The following is a 7,836-nucleotide window of genomic DNA, read 5'->3' on the forward strand; positions in this document are numbered from 1 at the left end:
ACAACACTGTCACAAGCACACGTTCACACAAGCACAAACACATACACATTCACACACGCAAACATACACACTCATATGTAATACGCTCACACATACACATTGGCACGCATTCGCCTACGTACACATGTGCACACACTCCCCCCACACACACACTGCTGGGTGAGGTCGGGGCTTCCCTTCGTCCATCCTTTCATCAGTGACCGGAAACACACTCTTGACAACATTCCACCCATGCCTTGGTCCCCACTTCCAGTGGTTCATAATTAGGCTTTTGAAGAGTTTAAAAAGAATAGTTTTTTTTTTAAAGTAAAAAAAGCCAACCTTTCTTTTATTTTACAGTTAAGAGAACCAAGCCGTGCATCATCCTAAGAACATATAATTCACAAAACCTTGGATACATAAAATGGACAAATTAGGGGATGTCTGCTCACTTTATAAAACAGCTTCTCTTTCCATACAGCGGTTTAATTTTGAATCCTTCTATATAGCTGGTTTCCCTTCAAAAGTTTGAATTTTGGTTTAGTATGTTACCGCATTCAGGGTGGGACCACTTAATAGGACCCGATGCACGGGGTGGCCCCTGCTCACAGAGGGGCTGCGTGACTCACTGGGGCCCCTGCAGGTCCAGGTGGTCAGGGAGGCCCTGCCGCCGCCCGTGTGCTCAGGACCCAGGAGTGCGACTGCCCGCTGACGCAGCCTGTGCTCTGACAGTCATCGTCCTCACTGTGGGGGTTCCAGCCGAGTCTCTGATGACCTTGGCCTTCAAGGCCGTTTACTCAGAGAGCGAGCGCAGAGCCGCCATAATTCAGGTCAGGCCACAGTCCAGGGGAAATTGTGTTCAAAAGCAGGGAGTTGCAGATTAGGGGGTAGAAGCCACCTCTTCAGGGAGTAAGGCCCGGGACTGGGCCGCCAACAGGCCCTTATTCAACCTGCTGCTCATTTCTCCCCTCTCAGGGACTGCTGTGCACACTGCCCTACCCCAGCGTCTCTCCTGCGGCCCCTGGCCATTTCAGCTGTCCTGACAACCCTCTTGAAGAGAAGCCAGTTGTCTTGACAACACTCCTGCTTCCATCTCCTCCTCGCCCCCTTCTGTAATGGGTTCCCTGACGTGCCCCTGGGTGAGTGGTCAGCGAAGGTGGCCATCAGCTGCCCTGCTGGGTTCTGTCCCCTGCAGAGCCATCCCTCCAGGCGGCTAACACTTGTAAATCTGAGTCTGGGCCCTTTCTGAAGCCCCGACCTTCTACTACTACATATACCACTAACACCTGTGGAGCCTTGGGGAGCCCATTAAATCTTTGAGGTCCCCTCAGGTTCCAGGATAATTATACCAGAAGGAGGGGAAGGGCCCTTGCTCAGAACGTTCCTTGGTTTTGTAAGAGGGGGTGTTCAAGTAGCATTCGGGTTTGCTTGTGTTCACTTTCTGTCATTAAGTGCTAACAAGTTAAACATGTTACTACCTCTTTCCTACAAGGAGCTTTGAGGCAGTGGAGATGTTTAAGAAACCACAAAACAAACTGAGGCAGACACAGGGTCCTAAATCTGACCCGCATACCTCTGACACGTCTGAATGGTCATTAATCTTTCTGAGCCTAGCTCTCGTCTGGAAAATGGGAGCAATATCTCCCAGTCATGTAGAAAGTGGGGTGCTTAGAAGTTCTCTGTGAAAGTTGCGATGCAGCTGGCTGCATACACATTGTTTTTACGGTATTTGCTCTTCTGACATGGGTTATTTTGCCAACTGCTCAGATGTCCCCTTTGGTGAGTGCCTGTGGGCTGTCCAGGGCTGGTCCAGTGGTCTGTCAGGCACCCTGTGAACTGGACGGGCTCCACAGTGGACTGGTGGCTCTAGTCCTCCCATTTGGCTTGGAGAGACTGTTTTCAATTGTAGGACATTTACTTGAGGCCCTGAGGAGTGGAAAAGCAGATAAATCCATACGAGTGGTCTTCAAGCCAGAACCCATCCATTCTTCTCACCACTAGGTGGGGCTTCCTCCCATTCCGTGAAGCCAGGGATGCCTCATCCCACCTTCGGCAGGAATTGGGCTTCAGGTGGGCAACCAGTTGGGATGACCCCCTGGTCTGATATAGATACAGCCTCAAGACTTCATCCAAACCCAGTCCAGCCTTCTCAGTGTCAGTTTAGGGTGGCCCACATGTCAAAGGGTGGCTTTTCAGGGCCAGAGAAGCAAAGTGTAGAATGATCCCGCTGGTCTCAGCCCAGCTTCTAAGAAGTCCACACCCGAATGATCAGGTTGCATTTTCTGATGTGCTGAAGGATGTCTGTGGAGGGGGCTCCCCTTCTGCCTTGTGGCTTTCTGCCCTGCCCTGAAAGTGCCTTTGAGGCCAAGAAGCTCCTTGTCATAGCCACCTCTAATGCAACCTGTTCTTGATAGCCCCTCATCCATTTCATGTTTGTGCAAATAGATACGGAATGGGGGTGGGCACTCCCTTGTAGACTTCAGGAACTGAAAAGAGCCCTTCGGTCACTCCTCGACTTTCTCCTCTCCAAGCCCCCTGATCGCAATGCTCCCTCCTGGAGCCCAACACACAGTGGCTCAGAGATGCATGAGGATTATATGGAAGGGGCAAATTCTTGGATCTCAAGAAACATATAGTAGCTGAGATTCCTGCTTCCTCTTCTCACAAACCTTGGCTCCTGAGGCCAGCACACCTCCTTGTGTTGACTTGTTCTTATGGCCCTGGGCATGGAAGAAGGTGCCAGGGCTCCTGTGCAGGTGGTCAGTGGGAGGAGGCACCCTCCTGCCTCCATCCTATGGCTGTGTCCCCTGAATCTCCTCCTGGCCCCTCTTCTGCCCCAGAAAGATGGAGGGGCTGCATGTTGTGTTACCAAACCAGGCTCATTTTGCCCACTGCATGATCATGCCAATCACCAAGATGATGAGTTTGCAGCAGAGAAAGGGTTTATTCACAAGGCAGCCAAGCGAGGAGATGGGAGAACCAATCTTAAATCCACATTCCCAAAAATAGGGATTAGGGATATTTATGGGATAAGGGGGCAGAGTGGTCTGAAGTGTAGGAATAGATGATTAGAGGTGAGGAAAAGTGAGGTAATTGATATCTGTGCAAGCATAGTCAAGCTTCATGGCTCGTCAAAGGATGCATGTTCACCAAATGGCGGCATCACCATGATCTGAGGGTGGAGTTTTTGGCTCCTTGACAACAAAAGGTCACCTATTGGTCACAGGCCCAGTTGATGAGTTGGTGGTCTTAACCAGCCTGAACTGGACAAGAAGTTGACTCTCAGTTCCTGAAAAACTCAAGCACCTGCTACCATGGTGACCCAAGCATGAGAGATGTTATCTATAGGGTGGGTTTTAGTAATGCATTATCTAAATACGTTTGCAAACAGACAACTAACTGAATATAGTTAAAGCAAGTTGGTCCCCTGTTTCAGTTGTGAGGTTAGAGGATGGGGAATGAGGTTCCTGCTGCTGGTGAGAGCCCTGGGGTCAACTGCTCGACAACCTACTTAATTGTTCCCGGATCAGTTGTCAAGCAATCAATAAATCCATCCATTCGATTTCACTGTAGAATTGCATCAAAAAGCAGTTGGGCAGTCTGGACATATGGTCCCTCTGACCAGTCCACAGTCCTCGGACTGCTGTCCAATCCAGGGCTCAGCTATTTTACTGCCTGAGAAGAAGAAAAAAGTAACGACTGTTTTGTGACTTATTTGTGAATGTATTATTACAACACAGTGCTCAGCTTCATCTGTCACCAAAGCCCACCTCTCTCCTGGCTCTTTTTTTGCATCCTGGAGGGCTGCCTCCTTGAATATATTGCTTACTAAAAGAAGGACGCCCATCATCCTTTCATCAAACTAAAAGGCGGCTTCCTCATGACCCCACAGAGAGCAAACCAGGAAGATTTTATCCACATCTTTCTGCTCAGGGAAAAAAAAGCCAAAATGGAGACGGACCTTGGATTTTTCCATGAAGAAGATTCAAAGAAGGGAGAGAGAGAGAGAGAGAAATAGAGGGAGAGGGGACTCCCTGGCAGGGGTGGAGGTGGCTGTGGCATACACCACAGGTATATAAGAACTTTCTGGTGCACGACAGACCTTTCAGGAAGCCCATAGAAATGACAAAAAAACTGAGTTAGTTTAGCCGCAGTTGCAAATTGTCTAGTGTTGAGGTTTGCGAATTGGGGGAGGCCAGAGGCCCCAGACCTGCCTGCAAGCTCGGGGCAGTGTCATCCAGCTGGCCCTTTCTGGTCATATCACATGCCAAAGTATTTGAAATGTACGTAGTAGTCTTGTTAACCATCTGTGCACATTTATCCCAATAGTGTGGACTGAACTAAAAGAAATAAAAGAAAAACATAGGTTATTTTAACAAGAGTCTTTGCGTTTTGATTTTGAAATCTGTGACGAGGCTGAGGTGTAGAGGACTGTTCATGTCATGAGAATCCCTGTCCTCATGACCTCGGGTTCTCCCAAGTGTGGAGCCAAGAAGAAGGAGAAAATGGGTTAGGGAGATAGCTAGAACTCTAAGGGAGACTGAGCAGCAGGATTTGTCTTGCCTCCATCAGAATCTTTCAATTTTTTTAATTTTATTTTTTCTGAGCTCACAAATGACTCACTGGTCCCAAGAGAGAGTATTGTTCGAAAGAAAATCTTAGGGTCATTTGGTGGTGATTCAGCTGTTAGGCAGGCCCCTTTGGTGCATACTTTGGCAGTTTTTGCTAGTTCGGGCAAGGAAAAGAAGAATTTGTTGTATTGAGTATGATGCTAGAATACACAAAGATTGAAAAGAAGTAAAAATAAATGCTCTTTGCTTTTAAAAAATGTGCAGCTACAATGAGAAAATAGAATAGCAGCCAGAAAGATGCCCAAGAACACGTGTAATGGAAACCAAATGGGTGAGTGGGCAAAGTACACACTTAAGGATTTTTATGACATTGCTGAGGGCCTACAACAAACGAAGTAAGAGCAGTGAAGCACATTTGTATAGCACTTTACAGCTTACAGAGCCTGCACGACATATGTGGTTCCATAGGTTATGTCTGTGCATCAGTAATTGAGGAAGGCGATGTGGCAGCAGTGAGGCTGCCATCTTGTCTCATGGTGGTGGTGGGGTCTTATTTGCTTCTTTCTCATGAGTAGGGGGTACGGGCCACCACAGGGGCTTTGTTCTGTCAACTCCGAGGGCCTTGTACCATCTAGAGGGAGCAGGACATTCCAGTCGAAGAATTGTCAGCTTCCAACTGGCTTGGAGGTGGCAATAAATGGAGAGAAGGGAGACGGCGAAAGGTTTGCCTGCCTCAAGTCTTTCATCTGAAAACTGAGGGGTTGGGTTAGATTGGTGGGTTTTCAACTTTGACTGCATATTAGAACCATCTGGATAGTTTTAAGAAGTACCAATTCCCAAGCCACACCTCAGACCAACTGAATCAGAATCTCTGAGGTTGTGCTTTAAAAATCTCCCCAGGCAATTCTCTTGTGCAGCCAGGATTAACAGCTCTTGGCTAGATGCTCTCTGAGTTATTTCCAGCATTAACTTTCTAATTTCTGGGTCTTGGGTTATATGAGTCCTGGTGGGGGGTGGGTGAGGGAGAGGAGTAATGGAGAGGGTTGCACATAGAGTGTATCTCTACTCTTAGGGAAGTTGGTTGAGCTAGCAATGGGCACACATATAAAACCAGTGCACTGAGTTGAGGAGTGTCCCCCCAAAATTCATGTCCACTCAGAACTTCAGAATATGACCTTGTTTGGAAATAGGGTCTTTGCAGATATAATTAGTTAAATCAAGATGTCATCATATCAGATTAGGGTGGGCCCTAAATCCAATGCAACTAGTGTCCTTATAAGAAGAGGAGAAGACACAGAGACATAGACACAGAGGAAAGAGGCCATGTGGAGATGGAGGAAGAGACTGGAATGATGTAGCAACAAGCCCAGGAATGCCAAGGATTGCTGGCAAGCACCAAAAGCCGGAAGAAGCAAAGAAGTTTCCTCCCCTAGACCCTTCACAGGGAGCATAAGAGAATAGTAATAGAACAAATTTCTGTTGTTTTAAGCCACCCACTTTGTGGTACTTTGTTACTGCAGCCACAGGAAACTAATCTACCCAGTGAGGTTGGGACCTCGGAATGGCTGAGTCACTTCGTCATTACTTAGCAATAAGAGGCTCTAGAGCTGATAGCACAGCTAAAATGAGAGGCAAGGTGGCCTGTCTGAAGAGTCACTCTGCTTGCAGAGCAAGGACAGCCAGGTGCAGACTGAACCAGGATCGGAAACCAATGCCCTCTTTGAGAGAGCTGGCGATTTAACTAATAGGCAACACGTAGGTCATTTTGAGGAAAGGTGACCAGACAGGAAATAGTTGAAAGCCCTGAGTTTTGGCCTTGCCGCTGCTGCTTCTAGCCAGTGGGGACAGGTGGGGAGGGTGCTTTGAGAAAGCCAGCTAACCTCCCTGGGCCTCAGTTTCCTCATCTGTCAAACGCAGGGGTTGGATGATAGAATCTTCTATGTTGTTTCCAACTATTCAGTTGCAAACCTTGATGAGCATTGCACTGCCCACAGCCCTTCCCCCAGGCCCGGTTCTAAGTTTGGGTCCCTTTGGCCACCTGCTGTAGGGATTTTGGGTGGATATTTTCCTTTCTGGTGGAGCCACTCCCCAAATTTAGGCTATCTATGTAGTCTGTGACTAAATTGGCAATATCTAACCATCTGATCATGTGCTATGAAGGAGTAATAACCCACAATGGGTCCAATGAGATGCCTTCTCTCAGAACACATTCTACAAGATCAACTAGACCTTCAATAACCCCAAACAGCCAGGTGTAGAGATCTCAGGAGCCTTTCCCAGTATCCCCCTCATCCATGCAGCCATCTGCTCTGCCCATGTGTAAAACAAGCCTTGGCTTTGAACATTCACCTTGGCAAGGAAAAGTGGGTACAGAAAACATGGATATGGAGAAACAATGGAGAAAATGTGGGCACATTTTCTCTCCACAATTCCTAGAATGATATGTTACTTTTCTCTGCTGCCTAACAAATTGCCACAAACTTAGTGGCTTAACAGAGCATACATTTATTATCTCATGGGTTCCATGGATGGGGAGTCCGGGCATGGCCTAGCTGGGTTCTTTGCTCAGGGACTCAAGGGCTGAAGTCAAGGTGTCAGATGGCGCTGGGATTCTCATCCGAGGCTTGGGGTCGACTTCCAAGCTCACTGGTTGTTGGCAGAATTCAGTTCCTTGCAATTGTAGGACTGAGGCCTTCAGCTTTGAGAGACCATGCATCATTCCAGCCACATGGCCCTCTCCCTGACATGGTAGTTTGCTTCTTCAAGGCCAACAGAAGAATGTCTCTGTTGCTTCAAATCTCTCTGACGTCTTTCATCTCTGACCTCTAGTTCCTCTTGTAAGGGGCTCATCTGAATGTTAGGCCTCAGGGCTACCCAGAATCCTCTCCTTTTGGATTAACTTAAAGTCAGCTGATGAAGTCAGGCTCACACAGGATAATGTTCGTGATGAAAGTCGACTGATCAAGGACTCTAATGACATAGGCAAAATCCCTTTGCCTTTTCGTGTAACGAATCCAATTCACAGGCCCTGCCCCCCGCGCCCCACCCAGGGAGGGGAGATTATTCAGGGCATGAGCACCAGATTCTGGGAATCTTGGGGGCCATCTTAGATTCTCCTGCCCCAGGTGAGTTTGAGGATCTGTAATGGCCATTCCAAAGGAAATCTGCCTCACCCCACATAACCCATGAGTTGAGGTCAGCTGAGATGGTATTGCCAACCCTCTCAGGGGGCCCCAAGCCACACCACGACTTAGGTGTCTACTGCATACGTTCTTGGCAAGCTTCC

The sequence above is a fragment of the Diceros bicornis genome, chromosome 27 (assembly GCF_020826845.1).
Source record: "Diceros bicornis minor isolate mBicDic1 chromosome 27, mDicBic1.mat.cur, whole genome shotgun sequence".
Taxonomy (NCBI): domain Eukaryota; kingdom Metazoa; phylum Chordata; class Mammalia; order Perissodactyla; family Rhinocerotidae; genus Diceros; species Diceros bicornis.